The 24,976-nt window shown below is 39.1% G+C and overlaps 1 non-coding gene across 1 annotated transcript; it reads right to left on the reverse strand.

Moving 5' to 3' along the window:
* Nucleotides 1-15,041: 15,041 nt before the first annotated feature.
* On the reverse strand, nucleotides 15,042-15,149 carry LOC123840889 (U6 spliceosomal RNA). Its single transcript, XR_006790129.1, has one exon. It is a non-coding gene; the product is annotated as a U6 spliceosomal RNA (small nuclear RNA).
* Between the last annotated feature and the right edge of the window lie 9,827 nt (nucleotides 15,150-24,976).

Consider the following 24,976-nt stretch of genomic DNA (forward strand, 5'->3'; position numbering starts at 1 on the left):
ATTAAGAAGTTAATTTTTTTTCTTCAACAAGAACAGATGGTGCTTTTCAGTGTCTTTTTAAAGGGGCTCTGTATCTCTTGCACAGCAGAACCTAAAATATGAATCGGACATTGTATAACTGAAAATATATGGAAAAGGAAAAGTTCATGGTTTAGAGTCCACATCAACTCTTCTTCCTTACTGGAGATGTATTCTATTCATTTTAGTAGTATTCTTAGGTCACTTGACATTCTTGAGATCTGAGTGAAAATCTGAGCATATGTACCTCTCTGGAACTTGGGATGACCTAAGGAGAATATTTAAAAAAATTAATTCCATATAAACCATACTTTATGTTAAATCCTCCAAAATTGTGTTTTAACATGCTTAATCTTTTGCATTGATGATTTGATTGTGTTTGACCAGGTCACATGTGATGACTAATGGACATAAATATTTTCCATTAAACATTCTTCATTATTCTCTCCTGAACAATGCGTTTTCTGCCTCTGCAGATGATGGGGTTGCCAACCAAGTGAACTACTCAGTTAAGGTGATGACAAATGCTAGGCAAATGAAGTGGCTCAGCTCCTTCATGTTATACTGTTTTTAGATACATTCCAATATCATACAGAGAATATACAAATATAAATAACTTCATGAGTGGCGGCTATGGTCCATCCAAATCCTTTCTGACAATGTCACCAAGACATGTTTGAGGGTAAGCTTGGGAGTTGTCTTCTGTGTTTCCCAAGACAGGTATGGGGTCTGGAAACTCCCTTTAACATAAGTAACTTCTTTTTTTTTTTCTTTAAATTTTATTTTATTATGTTAATCACCATACATTACATTATTAGTTTTTGATGTAGTGTTCCATGATTCATTGTTTGCATATAACACCCAGTGCTCCATTCAATATGTAAATAACTTCTAACCACCTTCCTTCTTTTTCCTTTGCATTCACTAGCCATAATAGATTGGTAGAAGATATGTGACAGAAAATAAAAGGATCTTTTTGTCCCTTCTTTAACTTTGATAGTCAACAGGTATGTATTTTTCCTATATTATAAACATGTAGGCCCCCAGAAAAAAATTTGAAAGTAGCTCCAGGAACTATCTTGAGTGTGGGAACCTAGAAGAGGCAACTGGCAGAGATTGATGATGAAACACTTTTGCCCACTAGCAACTAAACTCAGCTTGCATTTCAGTGTTGTCCCTTCTTTAAAGCCTTCCTTGACCTTCCCAGGCTAGGCTGATTCCTCCTTTCCTTTGAAACTCCTCTAAGGGATTTATAAGTTTATGAGTTTCTCTCTCCAACTTGTTCCCTCCATGGAACAAATCCTGGTCTTACAGGTCTTTAAATCTCTGGAACCAAACACTTTACCTAGTGAAGAGTAGACAGTAAAAATTTGTGGGCTTGTTTAATTGAATTTTCAAGTGGAGCATCTTTTCTTGAATCTTGAATCATTGAGTCATTCTGTCACTGCTTGTGTTTTGTTTCTAGTAATGACTTGAAAATCCATTTAGTCCTTCTGGCCAGTGGAGCATTAAATCCTTCCTTAGAACATTGTATCCTAAAAGGATTGATGGACTGGTGGTGGTAGTTTACAGTGCTAATAGCAGGAGTTACAGGAAATGGATACTTCATGTGTGCCAGAAGCTGCTGGGTATGAGATGGGTATTTTCATCTACCTTTTAGAGAGAGGGATACTGAGGCTTGAAGGAACTAAGCAATCTGCCCAACCTCATACAGCCAGTAATACGCAGAGCCAAGAATTAAAGCCCTTTCTATTTGACTCTGGTTTCCATGGCATTAAACATTATTCTCTATTGCCTTCTTACTGTGTCTGCCTTTGTACATGCCATAAAATCATTAGATGCTTACAAAGATCTGGCTCATTAAATTATTTTTTGAATACTTGCAAAACTTTTCAATGTCATTTCAGATATAATTTTTTCCCTCTAGTATGTAAACAACTTTTGCCAGAGTGCTGGTCTCTGTGAGGTTAATGGCTATGCTTTCTCTTTTACCACCTAGATTTGTTAATGGGAATAGTGAATAATGGCAGTTAGGACCAGAACAAAACCTTCTTAAAACAGTACGCACATCATCTACCTTGTATTGAGTAATTTAACAAGTATTCCTGAACATGAATGTAGAGTTAGTGCGTATATGTAAATGTATGTGTGTGTGTGTGTGTGTATAGATAGTCAAAAGTTTGTTGATCAGGGTTTCATTGAATGGCTACCCATTGCTGACATTGCTTTTGAGTTTCTTTGGTATTTCAAAGCTAAAATGTTTAAATAGCTCTGAGGATTCTTCTTTTTTTTTTTAATTTTTTGAAAATTTTTTATTTATTCTTATGTTAATCCCCATACATTACATCATTAGTTTTAGATAAAGTGTTCCATGATTCATTGTTTGTGCATAACACCCAGTGCTCCATGCAGAATGTGCCCTCCTCAATACCCACCACCAGGCTAACCCATCCTCCCACCCCCATCCCCTCTAGAACCATGTTTGTTTTTCAGAGTCCATCGTCTCTCATGGTTTGTCTACCCCTCCGATTTCCCCGCTTCATTCTTCCCCTCCTGCTACCTTCTTCTTCTTTTTTTTTTTCTTAACATATATTGCATTACTTGTTTCAGAGGTACAGATCTGAGATTCAAAAGTCTTGCACAATTCACAGTGCTTACCAGAGCACATACCCTCCCCAGTGTCTATCACCCAGTCACCCCATCCCTCCCACCCCACCCCCCACTCCAGCAACCCTCAGTTTGTTTCCTGCAATTAAGAATTCTTCATATCAGTGAGATCATATGATACATGTCTTTCTCTGTTTGACTTATTTCACTCAACATAATAACCTCCAGTTCCATCCACGTCGTTGCAAATGGCAAGATCTCATTCCTTTTGCTGGCTGCATAATATTCCATTGTATATATATACCACTGCTTCTTAATCCATTCATCTGTCGATGGACATCTTGGCTCTTTCCACAGTTTGGCTATTGTGGACATTGCTGCTATAAACATCGGGGTGCATGTACCCTTTCGGATCCCTACTTTTGTATCTTTGGGGTAAATACCCAGTAGTGCAATTGCTGGGTCATATGGTAGCTCTATTTTCAACTTTTTGAGGAACCTCCATACAGTTTTCCAGAGTGGCTGCACCAGCTTGCATTCCCACCAACAGTGGAGGAGGGTTCCCCTTTCTCCACATCCCCGCCAACATCTGTCGTTTCCTGACTTGTTAATTTTAGCCATTCGGACTGGTGTGAGGTGGGATCTCATTGAGGTTTTGATTTGGATTTCCCTGATGCTGAGCGATATTGAGCACTTTTTCATGTGTCTGTTGGCCATTTGGATGTCTTCTTTGGAAAAATGTCTGTTCATGTCTTCTGCCCATTTCTTGATTGGATTCTTTGTTCTTTGGGTGTTGAGTTTGATGAGTTCTTTATAGATTTTGGATACTAGCCCTTTATCTGATATGTCATTTGCAAATATCTTCTCCCATTCTGTCGGTTGTCTTTTGGTTTTGTTGACTGTTTCCTTTGCTGTGCAAAAGCTTTTTATCTTGATGAAGTCCCAATAGTTCATTTTTGCCCTTGCTTCCCTTGCCTTTGGCGATGTTTCTAGGAAGAAGTTCCTGTGGCTGAGGTCAAAGAGGTTGCTGCCTGTGTTCTCCTTTAGGATTTGGATGGACTCCTCTCTCACATTGAGGTCTTTCAACCATTTGGAGTCTATTTTTGTGTGTGGTGTAAGGAAATGGTCCAGTTTCATTCTTCTGCATGTGGCTATCCAATTTTCCCAACACCATTTGTTGAAGAGACTGTCTTTGTTCCCTTGGACATTCTTTCCTGCTTTGTCAAAGATGAGTTGACCATAGAGTTGAGGGTCCATTTCTGGGCTCTCTATTCTGTTCCATTGATCTATGTGCCTGTTTTTGTGCCAGTACCATACTGTGTTGATGAAGACAGCTTTGTAATAGAGCTGGAAGTCCGGAATTGTGATGCTGCCGGCTTTGCTTTTCTTTTTCAACATTCCTCTGGCTATGCGGGGTCTTTTCTGGTTCCATACAAATTTTAGGATGATTTGTTCCATTTTTTGAAAAAAGTGGATGGTATTTTGATGGGGATTGCATTGAATGTGTAGATTGCTCTAGGTAGCATTGACATCTTCACAATATTTGTTCTTCCAATCCATGAGCATGGAACGTTTTTCCATTTCTTTGTGTCTTCCTCAATTTCTTTCATGAGTATTTTATAGTTTTCTGAGTACAGATCCTTTGTCTCTTTGGTTAGATTTATTCCTAGGTATCTTACGGTTTTGGGTGCAATTGTAAATGGGATCGACTCCTTAATTTCTCTTTCTTCTGTCTTGTTGTTGGTGTATAGGAATGCCACTGACTTCTGTGCATTGATTTTCTATCCTGCCACTTTACTGAATTCATGTATGAGTTCTAGCAGTTTTGGGGTGGAGTCTTTTGGGTTTTCCACATAAAGTATCCTATCATCTGCAAAGAGTGAGAGTTTGACTTCTTCTTTGCCAATTTGGATGCCTTTGATTTCTTTTTGTTGTCTGATTGCTGTGGCTAGGACTTCCAATACTATGTTGAATAGCAGTGGTGATAGTGGACATCCCTGCCGCATTCCTGACCTTAGGGGGGAAGCTCTCAGTTTTTCCCCATTGAGAATGATATTCGCTGTACGTTTTTCATAGATGGCTTTTATGATATTGAGCTATGTACCGTCTATCCCTATACTCTGAAGAGTTTTGATCAAGAAAGGATGCTGTACTTTGTCAAAAGCTTTTTCTGCATCTATTGAGAGGATCATATGATTCTTGTTCTTTCTTTTATTAATGTATTGTATCACATTGATTGATTTGCGGATGTTGAACCAACCTTGAAGCCCAGGGATAAATCCCACTTGGTCATGGTGAATAATCCTTTTAGTGTACTGTTGGATCCTATTAGCTAGTATTTTGGTGAGAATTTTTGCATCCATGTTCATCAAGGATATTGGTCTGTAATTCTCTTTTTGATGGGGTCTTTGTCTGGTTTTGGGATCAAGGTAATGCTGGCCTCATAAAATGAGTTTGGAAGTTTTCCTTCCATTTCTATTTTTTGGAACAGTTTCAGAAGAATAGGTATTAATTCTTCTTGAAATGTTTGGTAGAATTCCCCTAGGAAGCCATCTGGCCCTGGGCTTTTGTTTTTTGGGAGATTTTTGATGACTGCTTCAATTTCCTTAGTGGTTATAGGTCTGTTCAGGTTTTCTGTTTCATCCTGGTTCAGTTTTGGTAGTTGATACATCTCTAGGAATGCATTCATTTCTTCCAGGTTATCTAATTTGCTGGCCTAGAGTTGCTCATAATATGTTCGTATAATTGTTTGTATTTCTTTGGTGTTGGTTCTGATCTCTCCTCTTTCATTCATGATTTTGTTGATTTGGGTCATTTCTCTTCTCTTTTTGATAAGTCTGGCCAGGGGTTTATCAATCTGGTTAATTCTTTCAAAGAACCAGCTCCTAGTTTCGTTGATCTGTTCTACTGTTCTTTTAGTTTCTATTTCATTGATTTCTGCTCTGATCTTTATTATTTCTCTTCTCCTGCTGGGTTTAGGCTTTATTTGCTGTTCTTTCTCCAGCTCCTTTAGGTGTAGGGTTAGGTTGTGTACTTGAGACCTTTCTTATTTCTTGAGAAAGGCTTATATTGCTATATACTTTCCTCTTAGGACTGCCTTTGCTGCATCCCAAAGATTTTGAACAGTTGTGTTTTCATTTTCATTCGTTTCCATGTATTTTTTAAATTCTTCTTTAATTTCCTGGTTGACCCATTCATTCTTCAGTAGGATGCTCTTTAGCCTCCATGTATTGAGTTCTTTCCGACTTTCCTCTTGTGATTGAGTTCTAGTTTCAAAGCATTGTTGTCTGAAAATAGGCAGGGAATGATCCCAATCTTTTGGTACCAGTTGAGACCTGATTTGTGACCTAGGATGTGATCTATTCTGGAGAATGTTCCATGGGCACTAGAGAAGAATGTGTATTCCGTTGCTTTGGTGTGGAATGTTCTGAATATGTCTGTGAAGTCCATTTGGTCCAGTGTGTCCTTTAAAGTCTTTATTTCCTTGTTGATCTTTTGCTTAGATGATCTGGCCATTTCAGTGAGGGGGGTGTTAAAGTCCCCCACACTTATTGTATTGTTGTCGATGTGTTTCTTTGCTTTTGTTATTAATTGCCTTATATAATTGGCTGCTCCCATGTTAGGGGCATAGATATTTACAATTGTTAGATCTTCTTGTTGGATAGACCCTTTAAGTAGGATATAATGTCCTTCCTCATCTCTTATTACAGTCTTTGGTTTAAAATCTAATTTGTCTGATATAAGGATTGCCAGCCCAGCTTTCTTTTGGTGTCCATTAGCATGGTAAATGATTTTCCACCCCTTCACTTTCAATCTGGCTGTGTCTTTGGTTCTAAGATGAGTCTCTTGCAGACAGCATATCGATGGATCTTGTTTTTTAATCCAATCTGATAGCCTGTGTCTTTTGATTGGGGCATTTAGCCCATTTACATTCAGGGTAACTATTGAAAGATAGGAATTTAGTGCCATTGTATTGCCTGTAAGGTGACTGTTACCGTATATTGTCTGTGTTCCTTTCTGGTCTATGTTGCTTTTAGGCTCTCTCTTTGCTTAGAGGACCCCTTTCAAGATTTCCTGTGGGCTGGTTTTGTGTTTGCAAATTCCTTTAGTTTTTGTTTGTCCTGGAAGCTTTTTATCTCTCCTTCAATTTTCAATGACAGCCTAGCTGGATATAGTATTCTTGGCTGCATATTTTTCTCATTTAGTGCTCTGAATATATCCTGCCAGTCCTTTCTGGCCTGCCAGGTCTCTGTGGATAGGTCTGTTGCCAATCTAATGTTTCTGCCATTGTAGGTTACAGATCTCTTCTCCCGAGCTGCTTTCAGGATTTTCTCTTTGTCTATGAGACTCGTAAGTTTTACTATTAGATGTCGGGGTGTTGACCTATTTTTATTGATTTTGAGAGGGGTTCTCTGTGCTTCCTGGATTTTCATGCCTGTTTCTTTCCCCAAATTAGGGAAGTTCTCTGCTATAATTTGCTCCATTATACCTTCTGGCCCTCTCTCTCTTTCTTCTTCTTCTGGGATCCCAATTATTCTAATGTTGTTATATCTTATGGTATCGCTTATCTCTCGAATTCTGCCCTCATGATCTGGTAATTGTTTATCTCTCTTTTTCTCAGCTTCTTTATTTTCCATCATTTCATCTTCTATATTACTGATTCTCTCTTCTGCCTCATTTATTCTAGCAGTTAGCGCCCCCATTGTTGATTGCACCTCATTAATAGCCTTTTTGATTTCTACTTGGTTAGATTTTAGTTCTTTTACTTCTCCAGAAAGGGTTTCTCTAATAACTTCCATATTTTTTTCAAGCCCAGCTAGTATCTTTAAAGTGATGATTCTGAACTCTAGATCTGACATCGTACTAATGTCCATATTGAGTAGGTCCCTGGCAGTCGGTACTACCTCTTGTTCTTTTTTTGAGGTGATTTTTTCTGTCTTGTCATTTTGTGTAGAGGACAATAGATTAATGAGAGAACAAAATGCTAGCAGAGTAACCACGTCCCCAGAAAATATACTCTAAAGAAATCAGAAAAGACCTGAAGCAGTGGGAAAAGAAAGGGAAAGAGAGAAAAAAGAAAAAGAAAAAAAAGAAAAAGATAAAAACAAAACAACAACAACAACAACAACAACAAAACAGAATGTGATCAAATATGATCAGGCTGGTATATAGATCTGTGCCACACAGTAGATTTGGGGTGTATTTTGGTCTTTTAGAAGAAAGTGCCTCCCAAAATTTTAAACAAAGAAAAACTTATACATGTACAAAAATAAGGGCTGATATGATGAAGGGATGGAATATGACTGTAATGATGGAAATTATAAATAATTTTATAAAAGGAATTGATAAGAAGTTGTTTGAAAAAAGAAGATGATTTAAAAAAAAGAAAAAAAAAGAAAAAAGGGAGAGGATGTGATCAGGCAGGGGAATAGAAAACACCATATACTAGAGATTTAGGGTATATTTTAATCTGTTAGAAGAAACGATCTCAAAATTTTAAAGAGAGAACAACTTATATATTTAAGCCAAAAATACGGGTAACTACTATGAATGGTTAGAATATGACTCTAAAAATGAATAATAAAAATGTATTTTTTTTAAAAAAAGGGATTGATAAGATGTTGGTTGAAAAAGAGAAATAGAAAAATTCAAAAAGAAATAAAAAAAGAAAGGCAGTTAAAAAAAATTAACTTTGAAAGACTAAAGAATCATGGTAAAAAGCCATGGATTCTATGTGTATTATTCCCCTAGTGCTGGAGTTCTGCTGTTCTCATTGATCGGTAAACTTGGTCTTGGCTGGCTGTTCTCGCTGATCTTCTGGGGAGGGGCCTGTTGCTGTGGTTTCCAAATGTCTCTGCTGGAGGTGGAATTGCCCTGCCCTTGCCCCCTCCTGGCTAAGTAATTTGCTTGGGTTTGCTCTCCGGGGCTTTTGTTCCCTGCGAGCTTTCCGTACAGCTTTGGAGGCGGAGAGTGAAAATGGCGGCCTCCCAATCTCTGCCCCGGAGGAGCCGAGAACTCAGGGCCCCGCTTCTCAGTGAGCCCCCAGAGAAAAGCCGTCAGTCACTCCCGTCTCCCCAGTCTCCGGCCGCACTCCGTGCTCACCCAGCCTGTGACCGCGCGTTTCTATCTCTGGCACTGGACCCCGGGTGGAGTCTCCAAACCCAGCAGCTCCCTGCGGTGCACTCCCGCGCGGCTCCTCCCGGGGGAGGAAGGGGAGTCTCCCCGGATCTGCCGCTTGTTGGGTCTCTGCTGGAGGAGCAGTGGCCCGACTGTGCCGGGGGTCACGGTTTATGGCAACCCCAAGCTGAGAGCCCGTGCATGGGCTCCACCTCTGCAGCCGGCTTCCCTGCTCCGATACCTGGGAGCTCGGCCACACTCAGGCACCCCCGGTCTTTCTGTGACCCCGAGGGTCCTGAGACCACACTGTCCCAGAGGGTTCCACCCCCCGCTTAGCCACCAGAGTGATGTCCCTCAGCGGAGCCGACTTTTAAAAGTTCCAATTTTGTGCTCCGCAGCTCTATCACTTGCCAGAAGCGGCCGACGGAGGCCCCTCCCCCACCATCTATCCTCCCGAATATCGCCTCGGATTCACTTCTCTGCACGTCCTACCTTCCAGAAAGTGGTCGCTTTTCTGATGAGAGAGTTGTTGCTCTTCTTTTCTTCGATCTCCTGTTGAGTTTGTAGGTGTTCAGAATGGTTTGATCCCTATCCAGCTGAATTCCTGAGAGGAGACGAAATCCAGGTCTCCTACTCCTCAGCCATCTTGCTCTGCCCCCAGCTCTGAGGATTCTTATACATAATTTTATAATTTATTTTTCAGTTTATCTTTATTCAATCCAGGTATCATATCACTCTTTATTTTTACCTTCTATTTATAAATTAGAATTTAATGATTGCTTGGAGACCATAAAGGTTTTTTTTCCCACTCCAGACACTCAATAACTGTAAGATTTAATAGCCTAAAGATAAAATGGTTCAATTTTAACCAGAAAATGCTTGACTAAGGTAATTCTCTGACACCAGATTATGAAGCCATTTGAAATTATTTTTTTTCCCTTTTCTCCTCCAATAATTGTCTATAGCTATGGAACTCTGTATTTGATAGGTACGGGTGTGAGTATTTCTCCTGGCTTGTGTTTTGATTTGGGGGGAAAAACACACTCTAAAATGCATATATCATATGTGTAAATAGCTTAGACTCCTCAATGTGCCATTGTTCTCAACATGATACTTGTAATGAAGTGGCTAAACAGTCCTCTTTGGGATTCCAGGTGCCAGGCTAATGCATAATGTTTTGCCACAAGAAGTCTCAGGGTACCTATGTTTCTGCACAATTGACAATTTCCTGCCAAAAGGACTTAAAATGCCAGAGAGCACAGATTCTACAGAGAATGCACACCCAGACACAGAACATTTTAGCGTCACTCAGTTGTTGCTTACGTTCTGCTGAGGGTAATGAAAGAAACAAGGCCTCCAGAAGAAATCTGGTAAGAACTCAGTCACTTAAATGAATGGCATTTTGAGTAAGACAATGATTTAAATAAGTTCTTTGAAGTAAGAAGTGAACATCATGGAACTGATGGTTTGGATCAAGAATTTGGGCTGCCAGAATTTTTCCTCCAACCACACCCACATAGGTTGAGGGTGGGTGCATCATCATCAGTAATTAGTGAGGAAAAATAGAAGAATGGGGGTTCATATGTGAACAGAAAGAGCTCTTTAAAAGTTCTGGGGGTGCCTGGGTGGCTCAGTTGGTTAAGTGACTGCCTTCGGCTCTGGTCACGATCCTGGAGTCCCAGGATCGAGTCCTGTATTGGGCTCCCTGCTCAGCAGGGAGTCTGCTTCTCTCTCTGACCCTCCCCCCTCTCATGTTCTCTCTCTCTCATTCTCTCTCTCAAATAAATAAAATCTTAAAAAAAGAAAGAAAAAAGTTCTGTGTATATTTCTCCTTTAGGAGTATGGATTTCATCCTCCATGAAATCTTTTGTCATCTTAAGAAGGACTTGAGTTAAATCAACCAATCAAGACTCCGTGCCCAGAAAGCGCAAATCCAGGCACAGAGAATGCCCCTCTCCCCCCACATTACTGTTTGTGAGGGAATAAAAAGAAATATAATTTACTAAAAACCTTTTATAAAAAAAGACTGAAGATTTCAAAGATCAATCTCAAATCATTCAGAGTCACTGAAAAAGAGGAATGAGCAGGCATTTCTCTGTCTGGGGCTGCGGAGCCCTCAGGTGCTGTCTCAACACTCTGATCCTCTCACTACTTATCACAAATGACCATGACAGTATCTTTTCTTAACCTTCCTATTCTAGTGTAAGTTCTCATGTCTTGTCACTTTCTGACTTGTTAGGAGAAAAACACACCAAACTCTCTGCTGCTAGAAGGGAACAGACATGCCCCACAGGCATTTTTGTTTTCCTTGCTGCCTTTCTTTTGGTGTCGGCCACAAGCCCCTTCCCCACAAGAACCTGCTTTCCTCAGCGCTTAGAGTTGACACACTCGAAGAGGGTGCTGTACATTTCCTTTGGGAAGTTTGGTACTTTCACATCCTTCATTTTTTGGATTCTTGGGGGTCTCCTTAAGGAAGGAGAATTATACTGCTTGAGGACATTAGGATTAGAGTAGTAAATGTTTCCTTTCATTTCAAGGGTTGCTACCATTCCTTTGGAGTCCAATGAGAAATTCTGTAAAGCAACCAGCATCCTATAAGGGCAACTCAAATCTGAAAACAAGAGTGACAAATCAATTAATCTATAAATTTAAAATATGTATTTTGAAACAGGCATTTAAAAAGAATAGAAGCTAGGGTATGTTCCCTGTTTTGGCAACTTTCAGTGATCCTAGATGGAATTTTGGGCCATCCCAGTCCAGGATAGCATTACGAGGTCTCAGAGGTATAGGTCTTCAGTCTTTGTGTCACCTGCAACTGCTTAATTATTACTTCTTACCATCTGCCTTTCCTGATTTCTCCACCAGTCATCCTTGTCACTGTATCACAGTTGGCCTTGCACAGTGGTTCATATCTGGTGGCAGCACCATCCCCCTAGGCACCTGTTAGAAATGTTTGGTCACATTTTTGTTTGTTGTGATAACTGGAGAAAGCTATTGACATTTAGTGGGAGGAGGCCAGGGGTGCTAAGTACCCAGCAAGGTACGAGACACTGGCACAGTTGTCTGCCCAGAATATCAGCAGCATCCCCATTATGAAACAGTGGACCTCTGGAATTAGCACCCCAGTTTTGAGAAGACTAAGCTGGTTTTTGATGTCAAGACACATTATTGATCCTGGATTCTTACAGAATGCTCCAGGCCTTCATCAGTGATTGGGCTGTGATCTTCCTCATTTGGCTTCTTTCGGCCTGAGAGGGGAGGAATATTTGACAAAGAGAAATTCCAGAAATGTGCTTGTCTTTGTTTATGCTTTTCCCTTCTGTTGGGAAGCTGACAATAAGAACTCAGCTTTAGGCAGGTCTGTAGATACTTGCTTGCCCAGATGCTTCCAGCTACAAAAGTGAAAACTCACACTAGGAAAGGAAAAGGAAAATGAATGTTATAATCCTTTCTTTTTATTGCTGTTAAAATGCCTCCAAAGAGAAGGAAAAGTAAAGCATCAGTGCTGACTGATGTTATAGGTATGAGTGTTGGCTAAAGTGCTTATTACGAATGCAATGTTTATATGAAGAAGGGCATAGAGAAAAGATTCCTGACTGATGAGAAGGCTATTTTATCTTCTCATACCCAATCAAATCACTCACAGCAGATGAAGAGGCATGGTAAAAAGTATACAAGTGATGGTTCCAAGGATAACAGGAAAGAATGTAGAAAAGTAAAGTTTGATCTATTTCAAGGTTCTGGTCCAAGATGATAATGTAGGAAGACCCTGATATCACCTCCTCCCACAGACACATCAAATCTACAGCTATATATGGAACAACTTGCTCTGGGGAAAAACAAAAAACAAAAACAAACCTAAACTAAAAAAAACTGGCAAAGCAGCCGCTTCACATCAGGCTCATGAGAGGGAAACTATATCGAAGTGGATAGGAAAGGCTGAGAAACAGTCTCACCATAAACACCACCCCCTGGTGTGACCCGCAATCAGGAGGGAACTCAAAACCTGGAGCTTCTCCTTGAGGAGCAAGAAGGATTTGTGTTCCACATTGGGCACCCTAACTTTTAAGATCAGCACCTGAGGGATGAGTCCCTAAAACATCTGGCTATGATGAAGAAAAATAAAGTTCAGAAACCATGGGGGATGGGAGAGGTGAAGAAGAGACAGAAATTGACAGAAGTAGCAACCAAATTTACATCGGTCAGTTAAGTACTTGAGTTTATTGTCCTGTTCTGACCTACTTTGGGAAACTCTGGTTATCATTCATTTCATTGTAGATTAAAAAAGAAAGAGCAACCAAAAAAGCATATTCAATTTTTATCCATTCCATAAAACAAAAAATAAAGTTTTTGATAAGGTTTACATCTGCAGACAAAGTTCCCCAGATCAATATTTTAAAAAATTAAAATGTTACGATATAAGCAAATCTGATGTAAAACTGTTGCAAACCTAGCATTATGCCCTTTATCTAGATTTTTAATGAAACAATGTCTACAAACAAGAACTTCCAGAAACAGACATGCCAAAAATCTGAAATCATGTCTATAATTACCTCCAGAAATGATTTCACATAGTTCAATTTTTCTTTTCCTGTATTTTGCTATTTCCTTTTAATCTCTTCAATTAGATTTTTAAGAAAAGAAATGCTAAGGGTCTTGGGAGTGAATAACAAATTATTTTGAGTTTTAAAGTTATGTCTTGGAATGTTTTTCAAAACCAAGCCTTGTGTAACCTATTGTCAGGATAAGATAATAGGCTTTGCAAATGCAAGGCAAAGGTCACATCTGGCACATTCTTCTCCAGGTCTGATCAGCAGGCACTTTCTAATTTTTGTTGTCCCCAACTTACTTATGCCCTAACACTACTCTGATAATATGAAGATATGATGACAAATTATATACTTTGTCATATAATTTGGTTGCAATTGGTTGGTTGCAACATGCTGCAGTTTTATTTTTTGAGGTGTTCTCACATTCCTCATACTGTTATTTATAATTACATCTGGCCCACCAAATGTAAGCTCCATTAGCGTTTTATCTCTGTATCTCTAGTGTCTAGAAATGTGCCATGCCTAATAGTACGCGCTCAATAAATGCCTATTGAATGAGTGAATAAATTAATGGTTCATTTCCTTAATTATTTCATACTGCAAGTCTAGAGATCATAAATTATTGGAAGAGTTTGGGCCAAACTAAATTATGTGTACTTTCCTCAGAGTCCACTAACGCCAATACATCAAGCATTCTGAACACTCTTGAATACTGTGGAAAAGGGCTGAATTTTTTTTAACTGTGCCCATGAGGTTAGTTTCTTAGATGTTCTGCTTTGGAACAAAGGAATGTTAGAGTACTTATTATGTGGAAAATAGGGTCTGTATTATACCATTTATTTAATTAATAAATCATTTGTATGATAAACATCTGCAAGACAATACACTTAAACTTTAGTTATTTCATTTTTATGTAAACTGGAAAGGTGGAAATATACCTTACAAAAAAATCAGGATAAATGAAACATGTCTTAGGCTGTTTGTGCCCTAAACTCACTCATGTGTCATTTAATTTGTTGGGCAGATGGCAGACATAGGAGGAGGGGTTCTGAAGTAAGTCACCAGGATAGCTGGGCACTTTATTGTCTACATGTTTTAATAGGGATTCCCAGTTGGAGGTGACTGATCCTCTCTGAGTGAGCTCTCAGTTCCACTGAAGTCTGTCTTTGTCTTATAGGCAGGGGTGAACCAATTCTGCCTTCTGCTGACTTTTTCCTGCTTATTTCCTTAGTCAGGCTTGGGGTTCTCCTTTGTGCAGCTTTATAGTGATTTCTTTGTCTAGTATTTGCCTTCTCTCTGGTGAGCTCTTTCCTCTCCATTCATTCTCATCTACTAGGACTACTGTGTTATCTTTGTCTCAAGTGATTCGTAGTATGATTGTTCTTTAAAAAAAAAAAAATCACTTCATAGTACTCTTCTTATTTTCAGCTTGCTTGTTAAAAGCCCTTAAGGTTGGTTATTTTCCTAGGCTTTCACTGATTTGGAATTTTTCTAGAAACATCTGTTAGTATAAAGTATGCTGGACTTTTTTTGCCCATTTGAGTACCAGAATTCACTGCTATTAAGAAAGAAGTTGAGATTAGGAGGATCTTGATATCATTCATACTTGGATTGAAATGTATTTTGAACCTATTTTGCATTTTGAGCCAGAATGTATTCTGAAATTAGATTAACACTTTGTAATAAATGGGCAGTGGTGACCCCATATTTGTGGTGGAGAACATACAAAATATTCTGATGCATGGCTATGGCATCATAGGGATTGTCAATAAATAGTGTGTCATCCTTGCACAGGGGGCCATACTAATCTTCCCTGTATTATTCCAATTTTAGTACATGTGCTGCTGAAGCAAGCACGGGATTGTCAATAAATAATGATACTGACAATTGAACCTCCTGGCCCTATAACCACACATACCCACAAACAGACCCAGTTCCTGCCTTCCATAATCCCAAAACCACATTGTCCTTACCTAATCAGATTGACATGTACCTCTCCCCTCATCCTGTTTCTTGATATCTTAATCATTAGAACACACACACCACACATGAGATCACTTCTCTAAGAGCTCTCACTAACCACTCTATCCTAAATGCATGAGCTTAATTGCCCTTCTAACCTATTGTCTTGTGATATAAATTGTCATGAGCCATCAATAAGTTATGAATTTCTGGAAATCAAGAGTTAGTTTATGTTTCTTAATAGTCTAAAGTGTCAAATATTTCTTTGGGTTTTTTGTTTGTTTGTTTTGTTGTGTTTGTTTTGTTTTGGCATTCAGTCAATATCTGGTGATTTTTAAGCATCCAGTTGAACCAAAAATTTCATACTGTCTGAGGCAGTAGGTGTTTTGTGGAGTCATTCAGGAAGCAATCTATTTTTGCTAATGACATTTGGTTATATTTGCCGATTTACTAACAGTCATTGTTGGGGACTATGAGAGACCCAGGGGAGCTAGAGAAAGGAGATAAACAGTCCAAAGGAACACAACCATTTCACAACTGTAGTGTTGTGGAGGGTTTACTCTCATTTGTGAGAAGCTTCATACTCATGCTGACCAGAGAAGAGCTAGCAATTCATAATTTACAAACACAATCCAACCTTAAAACTATACACTGAGATTTCTCCAGTATCTGGAAAAACTGGAGTTCTAGTCCATGCTGTGTTATTGAGGGACAGATAAAGCAGGCTTTGGCATGGCGAAACCATCCTTCAACAAGTAGGAAGTCAGTGGAGAAAACAGGCTCATCATGGTCTTCATCCATTCACTATACAAAATATTGACCATAGTTGATTTGTTAGATTTTTCCCTTTAGAAATGATTTTCCATTTCCATGATGACTGAATAGATTTTATTTATTAGCCAACATAATGAGCTGGCAGCTTGTCATAAAGAGCAACTTATATTAGCTATTTATTCTTGGGCAAGTTGTTTCTCTAATTATTAGGAACTTTATTTAAAATGTAGAGTTTTGGAAAATGTCAAGAAGAAAGGGTGAATTGCAAGTGAAAAAGAGAGGGAATTGTGACTTTTCTTCTTTTATTGAAGTCTATTTGTTCTTCTTTTAGAGCTTATTTGGGAACAGAAATGAGAGAAGGCAGATACTATATTCTTGACTGATGATAATAAGTAATAATGGAAAAAAAAAATCAAGGGTTGAAGGTAATATGGGACTGCTTGGAAAGAGAAAGAAATACCATGATGTTCATGAAGTATTATCAGTGGTGCTGCCGCAACTCCCTTGACCAGGAGCTCAAGTATTCATATGGGCTTCAAAGCCCTAGAGTCCTTAGTGTTCAATTTGGTCATGTACTATATTTTCCTTGCAATTGAAGTCCTCAGCACTCTTACTCTATTTTCTCTACCAAAGTGATCTTACTCACTTCATGACATCAGTAATTATTTATTTACTGATTACCCCAAATTTACATTTTCTACCCAAACCTCTCTTCTAAACTGACCTAATTATCTTCTCAGCAACTTCACCTTGATGCCTTATAGCAGCATCAAACCAAAATATCTAAAACTCATTTTATGATTTTCTGCTTGAGAAATTTACTTCTTCTCTAGTGTTCTCCATGTCAGGGATTTCCCCCCATACCTCTCCATCTCAGGGATGGTTGCTCCCACCCCATCCTCAGGCATTTGGTCAAGCCACGTACCCTGATTATCTTCCTCTCTCATTACCTTTAATATATCAGTTAAGTTTAACTCCTAAATATCTTTGAATGTGTCCTTTTATCTTCATCTCTATCAGTCTAATGCAAGCCATCATCATCATCTCTCACATGAACTGCTAACTGATCGCATCACATCATTCTTGTCCCATGCCAATCCATATTGCAAATAGAAGCCACAGTGAGATTTGTAAGAGACAAATCTGATTATAATTTGCCCCTGCTTAAAATTTGTTGATAGCATTTCATTTTTAAAGATATACTGCATAGGGGTGCCTGGGTGGCTCAGCCAGTTAAGTGTCTGCCTACGGTTCAGGTTCAGGTCATGATCCCAGGGTTCTGGGATCGAGCCCCACACCAGTTTCCCTGCTCAGCAGGGAGCCTGCTTCTCCCTCTTCTCCCCACCTGTGCTCTCTGTCTGTCTCTCAAATAAAATCTTAAGAAAAAAGATATACTGCATAATCTTTTAACGATAGCCCACAAAATTCTGGGTGATCACCTCCTGCCAGCCTTCTCTCATGCCAGTCTTTCTTTCCCTCCTTGTACTGCACACAGCCTCACTGCTCTTTCTTTCAGTTCCCTAACTATATCAAGTTCCTTCCCATATTGGAATTTGTACATGCTTCTTCCTTTATTTGCAATTATCTAAGGATTTTCTACTCTGTTGTCACCTTAAGTCACACATCTTCAAATAAAAACTTCCTTGATGCTGTGGACTGAATTGTGTTCCCCCAAAATTCACATGTTGAAGCCCTAACCTCCAGTGTGATGGTATTTGGAGATAGGGCCTATGGGAGGTAATTACGTTTAGATGAGGTTATAAGAATAGGACCCTCAAGATGGGATTAAGGCGTTCATAAGAGAGATAGCAGAGAGTTCTCTTTCTTTGCCCACCCTCTTCTCTGTACCTCTGTATCTCTGTTTCTCTCTCTGCCCTGTGAAGACATAGCAAGGAGGCAGCTGTCTGCAAGTCAGGCAGTGAGCCTTTACCCAGAAACTAGTCTTGCTGACACCCTGATCTTGAACTGCAGCCTCCAGAACTGTGAGAAAATAAATTTCTATTATCTAAGCCACCTAGTCTATAATATTTTGTTTTGGCAGCCTGAGCTAATACAGTTGAGTAGCCACAAACTAGTCAGGGCTCCCTTTTATCCATTCTCAGAGTCTTTTTGTTTTTTTAATCTTTTCTTTTTTCTTTTCTTTTTTTTTGGTCAGAGAGAGAGAGAGAGAGAGAAAGCACTAGCAGGGGGAGGAGCAGGCAGAGGGAGAAGCAGGCTCCCCGCTGAGCAAGGAGACTGATGCGGGACTTGGTCCCAGGACCCTGGGATCATGACCTGAGCCGAAGGCAGACACTTAACCGACTGAGCCACCCAGGTGTCCCCCCATTCTCAGAGTCTTTGTGCTTTTATTTTTGTCTTCTCTGTTAAACTTTAAGCTTGATGAGGGCTTTCTTGAACACTGTCTATTTCCAGTCCCCAACACAGTGTTTAGTGTATAAAAAATGGTATGTTAAATGATGTTTGTGTGAAATATACAATTACTGTACTTCCTTACAAAAAAAATATGACTTCCTATGTTGGTCTATATTCTTCTTAATAAAACCTCATCATAAAAAGGTATCCCCTCCTAGAGTCCCTTGTTTCATTGACAGCCTCATCTGCTTGTTGCCACAACAATCTTCTTAGGAAACAGACAAAGCTGGCAGTGGAGGTTGGGTTATTGAAACCAAGAATCTTCATCAGGGCTCTTGTTCCTAGGAAAAATGGCAGAAGATGCCAGGGTTTAATTTTCTCTAGGGTTTTACCTCCATGTTACTTCTGCTTCAACACTTTCTTTGACCTTTATATATAAGGTCGTTGAGGTGAAGGGTGGTATCTTTGGCATTTAACTATCATAAGAATATCCAGTCCCATGTTTTGTGGACTATCATTATACCATTGGCTATCCCTCAGTTGTCAGCTGATCTGATAACTTTATTCAGATGAGGACCAGTTAGCTAATCCTTAGCATTGTTCAAATTAAATTTATTCTTTTTTTTTAAAGATTTTTTTTATTTATTTGAGAGAGAGAGAATGAGAGAGAGCACATGAGGGGGGGAGGGTCAGAGGGAGAAGCAGACTCCCTGCTGAGCAGGGAGACCGATGCAGGACTTGATCCAGGGACTCCAGGATCATGACCTGAGCCAAAGGCAGTTGCTTAACCAACTGAGCCACCCAGGCACCCATAAATTTATTCTTCTTAGAAAGATGGTTAAGGAGCCCAGAGGCCAGTTGTTGTTCAGTCGACCTCAAGATACTTTTTGAAAATTCTATGGAAAGAACAGGGGATGCTACAGCTTTATGGAAGATGACAAAATTTCTGAACAAGAGTAACTCTCCCTCCAGTCTCTTTAGGAAATCTTTGACCTCTCATAGTGAAATGGTACAAGTGACAGAGGATTTTATGGCTTCCCATGCTTACAGCTCAACTTCAGTTGTCTTGTCAAGGCTTTGGTATATATATTAGTTAACTAATGCTGCTGTAATGAATTACCCCAGACTAGGTGGTTTAAACCAGTACAAACCTATTATCTTAAATTCCTGACATTAGAAATCAGAAATAAGACTTACAAGTATAAAAGTGATGGTGTCAGCAGTGCTACATTCCTTTTGGAGGCTCAAGGAGAGGATTTATGTCCAGCTTCTGGAGGCAGCATGCATTCCTGGGCTTGTGGCCCCTGTGTCCACCTTCAAAATGCACAATCCTGCCTTCTCCTTCCATCTTCACCTTCCCTTTTCTGACCTGGCCCTCCTGTCTCCCTATTATATGGACTTTTGTAATTACATTGAGCTTACCTGGATAATCCAAGATAATGGTAATCTTCGCACCTCAAGCTCCTTAAACTCAATCACATCTTCAAAGTCCCCTCTACCATGTATTGTACCTATTCAAAAGTTTGGGGATTAGTACATGGACATTTTTGCAGGGAGAAGGAAACATTATTCTGCTTACCACAGTGAAATAGACCTAACAACTTCATATTTCTAAAAATGCGAGACAGGATTTAATTCAAGGAACAAAAGTCATGTCTTTTTCTCTAGGTGTTTTACTTAAGGTCTCGATTTTCCTATATAAAATGCCATGTATATTGTAGCTGCTTATTATCATTATCTTCAGTTAGGCACCTATTTTTGTTTAGATGTGAAAGGTAATCATTTGTTAGCTTAAGTTAGATCACTGATCTAATGGAAATTGCTTATGACACTGTGAAGAGAGTTAAGACTTAAAAAATGTGAGCCCGTGCATTCCATACTTACGTATTATAGCTAACTAAAAAGCATTGTAAATTAGGAAGAAGTAAATATCCAACTTAGTCTTCAAGGTACAACCTAAATGTTATCTCTTCTACAGAATCATTGCTGACCTCCCTAGGTAGAACTAGGTACTCCTTCCACCTTGCTGTGATAGCAGGATGTGCATGACTCTGTTGCAGCATTGACCACATTGATGTACTGATCAGTTTACATGACGATCTCCCAAGTTCTTAAGGGCAAGGACTGTGTTCTGTTTCTCCCAGTACTAATGCTGCCTACAACTATGACACATAGCTGGTGTTTTATGGATGCTTTTTGAGGGAATGAATTCTTTTGCAAATTTGTTTAACATCTCTTTGTGATTCATTGGCTATCTAATTTATAACATTGGTTAAGGAGCACAGTGATGAGACTTGCTGAAAGAGTATAGATGAATCAATATAAATCTACTCCCATCCCTAGGAAAGAAAATCTGAGCTCATGTCTCTACTAATGTTGGATCAGTAGCAGCATTTCCCAGCACAAAGCATATTGCAGTTCATGATCAGGTCAGATCATGTCCTTATTGAGTACAGATAAAAAGAAGTATGCCCTTAGAGGATATGATGGGATATAAGACTTTGAGTGCACACTTAAAATACTATATTAATTGAGTAGAAATTAGATCCAAACAAACAATTGGAAATATGTAGTTCTATAGCTAGGTTTAGAGCATACGAATCTAACAAAGTTCTCTGTCCCATGAGGAATGTTTAAACTCGATCATAATCCCTTTCAGTTTACTTTTTTAAGATTAAAAAATCAGGTTTTTCATTTTTTTAAAGTTTTATAGAGGTATAATCGATATATAAAGATTTCATGTATTTAATGTGTACATTTTGATGAGTTTGGGCATTTGCATATACCATTCTCACAATCAGGATATTAAACATACCCATCACCTCCCAAAATGTCGTGTTCTTTTATGTGTGTGTGTCTTAATGATAAGAACACTTAACATGAAATCTATCCTTTTAACATATTTTAAAGTGTACCAAACCATATTCTTAACTAGAGGCACTATGTTATACAGCAAGTCTCTAGAAATTATTTGTCTTGTGTAACTTAAACTTTATACTCATTGAGCAGCAACTTCCCATTTTCCCCTTCCCCAAGCCCCTGGCAACCACCATTCTGCTTCTATGAGTTTGCCTATTTCAGATACCTAATATAAGCATTACTATAGAGTATTTGTCTTTTTGTTACTGGCTTATTTGACTTAGCATAATACCTTCCGGGTTCATCCATGTTGGGGCATATGGCAGGATTTCCTTTCTTAAGGCTGAATAATATTTCGTTGTATGTATACACCACATTTTTCTTTATCCACTCATCTATTGATGGACATTTGGGTTGTTTCCTTATCTTGGCTATTGTGAATAATGCTGCAATGAACATGCAGATGCAGATACCTCTTTGAGATCCTGATTTCACTTCTACTTGATAGCTGCCTTCACTGCTTGGTTATTTAGCAGTCATCTCACGGTTTCTTTAAGCTCCACTTTCTAGAGGTATTGGCACCAAAAAGCCTGTGTTATAGGTGGTGGTCCCTGGAGTTCCAGAGTCTGGGTTATAGGGTGTTAAGGGTCTCTTAGCCACTGTATTTGTAATGGATCTCCCAGCTACCCTGGCAGATGCTTTCTGGAAGTCCTGAGAATACCATACTCAGTGATTTTCAATACTGACTCAGTATCAGAATCACTTGTGGTGCTTTAGAAAAACAAGAGTCTAGGAACCCACCTGAGATTCTCATACAGGAAGCCTAGAGAAGGATTTGATTAACTTTCAAAAGTCTTGAAGAAGAAGAAAGAGAGAGAGGGGCAGAAGGTATACTGGAGCAAATTATAGCAGAGAACTTCCCTAATTTGGGGAAGGAAACAGGCATCAAAATCCAGGAGGCACAGAGAACCCCTCTCAAAATCAATAAAAATAGGTCAACACCCCGATATCTAATAGTAAAACTTACGAGTCTGAGAGACAAAGAGAAAATCCTGAAAGCAGCTCGGGAGAAGAGGTCTGTAACCTACAATGGTAGAAACATTAGACTGGCAACAGACCTATCCACAGAGACCTGGCAGGCCAGAAAGGACTGGCAGGATATATTCAGAGCACTAAATGAGAAAAATATGCAGCCAAGAATACTCTATCCAGCTAGGCTGTCATTGAAAATTGAAGGAGAGATAAAAAGCTTCCAGGACAAACAAAAACTAAAGGAATTTGCAAACACAAAACCAGCCCTACAGGAAATCTTGAAAGGGGTCCTCTAAGCAAAGAGAGACCCTAAAAGCAACATAGACCAGAAAGGAACACAGACAATATACGGTAACAGTCACCTTACAGGCAATACAATGGCACTAAATTCCTATCTTTCAATAGTTACCCTGAATGTAAATGGGCTAAATGCCCCAATCAAAAGACACAGGCTATCAGATTGGATTAAGAAACAAGACCCATCGATATGCTGTCTGCAAGAGACTCATTTTAGACCCAAAGACACCCCCAGATTGAAAGTGAGGGGTGGAAAATCATTTACCATGCTAATGGACACCAAAAGAAAGCTGGGGTGGCAATCCCTATATCAGACAAATTAGATTTAAACCAAAGACTGTAATAAAAGATGAGGAAGGACATTATATCCTACTTAAAGGGTCTATCCAACAAGAAGATCTAACAATTGTAAATATCTATGCCCCTAACATGGGAGCAGCCAATTATATAAGCCAATTAATAACAAAAGCAAAGAAACATATCGACAACAATACAATAATAGTAGGGGACTTTAACATCCCCCTCACTGAAATGGACAGATCATCTAAGCAAAAGATCAACAAGGAAATAAAGACCTTAAATGACACACTGGACCAAATGGACTTCACAGACATATTCAGAACATTCCATCCCAAAGCAACAGAATACACATTCTTCTCTAGTGCCCATGGAACATTCTCCAGAATAGATCACATCCTAGGTCACAAATCAGGTCTCAACCGGTACCAGAAGATTGGGATCATTCCCTGCCTATTTTTAGACCACAATGCTTTGAATCTAGAACTCAGTCACAAGAGGAAAGTCAGAAAGAACTCAAACACATGGAGGCTAAAGAGCATCCTACTGAAGAATGAATGGGTCAACCAGGAAATTAAAGAAGAATTTAAAAAATACATGGAAACGAATGAAAATGAAAACACAACTGTTCAAAATCTTTGGGATGCAGCAAAGGCAGTCCTAAGAGGAAAGTATATAGCAATACAAGCCTTTCTCAAGAAACAAGAAAGGTCTCAAGTACACAACCTAACCCTCCATCTAAAGGAGCTGGAGAAAGAACAGCAAATAAAGCCTAAACCCAGCAGGAGAAGAGAAATAATAAAGATCAGAGCAAAAATCAATGAAATAGAAACTAAAAGAGCAGTAGAACAGAGCAAAGAAACTAGGAGCTGGTTCTTTGAAAGAATTAACAAGATTGATAAACCCCTGGCCAGACTTATCCAAAAGAAAAGAGAAAGGACCCAAATCAACAAAACCATGAATGAAAGAGGAGAGATCACAACCAACACCAAAGAAATACAAACAATTATAAGAACATATGATGAGCAACTCTATGCCAGCAAAATAGATAACCTGGAAGAAATGGATGCATTCCTAGAGATATATCAACTACCAAAACTGAACCAGGAAGAAATAGAAAACCTGAACAGACCTATAACCACTAAGGAAATTGAAGCAGTCATCAACAATCTCCCAAAAAACAAAAGCCCAGGGCCACATGGCTTCCCAGGGGAATTCTACCAAACATTTCCAGAAGAATTAATACCTATTCTTCTGAAACTGTTCCAAAAAATAGAAATGGAAGGAAAACTTCTAAAGTCATTTTATGAGGCCACCATTCCCTTGATCCCCAAACCAGACAAAGACCCCATCAAAAAGGAGAATTACAGACCAATATCCCTGCTGAACATGGATGCAAAAATTCTCACCAAAATACTAGCCAACAGGATCCAACAGTACATTACAAAGATTAGTCACCACGACCAAGTGGGATTTATCCCTGGCCTGCAAAGTTGGGTCAACATACGCAAATCAATCAACGTGATACAATACATCAACAAAAGAAAGAACAAGAACCATATGAACCTCTCAATAGATGCAGAAAAAGCTTTTGCCAAAGTACAGCAACCTTTCTTGATCAAAACTCTTCAGAGTATAGGAATAGAGGATACATACCTCAATATCATAAAAGCCATCTGCGAAAAACCTACAGCGAACATCATTCTCAATGGGGAAAAACTGAGAGCTTTCCCCCTAAGGTCAGGAACACGGCAGGGATGTCCACTATCACCACTGCTATTCAACATAGTATTAGAAGTCCTAGCCACAGCAATCAGACAACAAAAAGAAATAAAAGGCATCCAAATCGGCAAAGAAGAAGCCAAACTCTCACTCTTTGCAGATGATATAATACTTTATGTGGAAAACCCCAAAGACTCCACCCCAAAACTGCTAGAACTCATACAGGAATTCAGTAAAGTGGCAGGATATAAAATCCATGCACAGAAATCAGTGGCATTCCTATACACCAACAACAAGACAGAAGAAAGAGAAATTAAGGAGTCAGTCCCATTTACAATTGCACCCAAAACCATAAGATACCTAGAATAAATCTAACCAAAGAGGCAAAG

This window comes from Mirounga angustirostris, unplaced genomic scaffold (genome assembly GCF_029215605.1).
Source record: "Mirounga angustirostris isolate CCGP_5_RB_7025 unplaced genomic scaffold, mMirAng1.0.hap1 SCAF_13, whole genome shotgun sequence".
Taxonomy (NCBI): Eukaryota; Metazoa; Chordata; class Mammalia; order Carnivora; family Phocidae; genus Mirounga; species Mirounga angustirostris.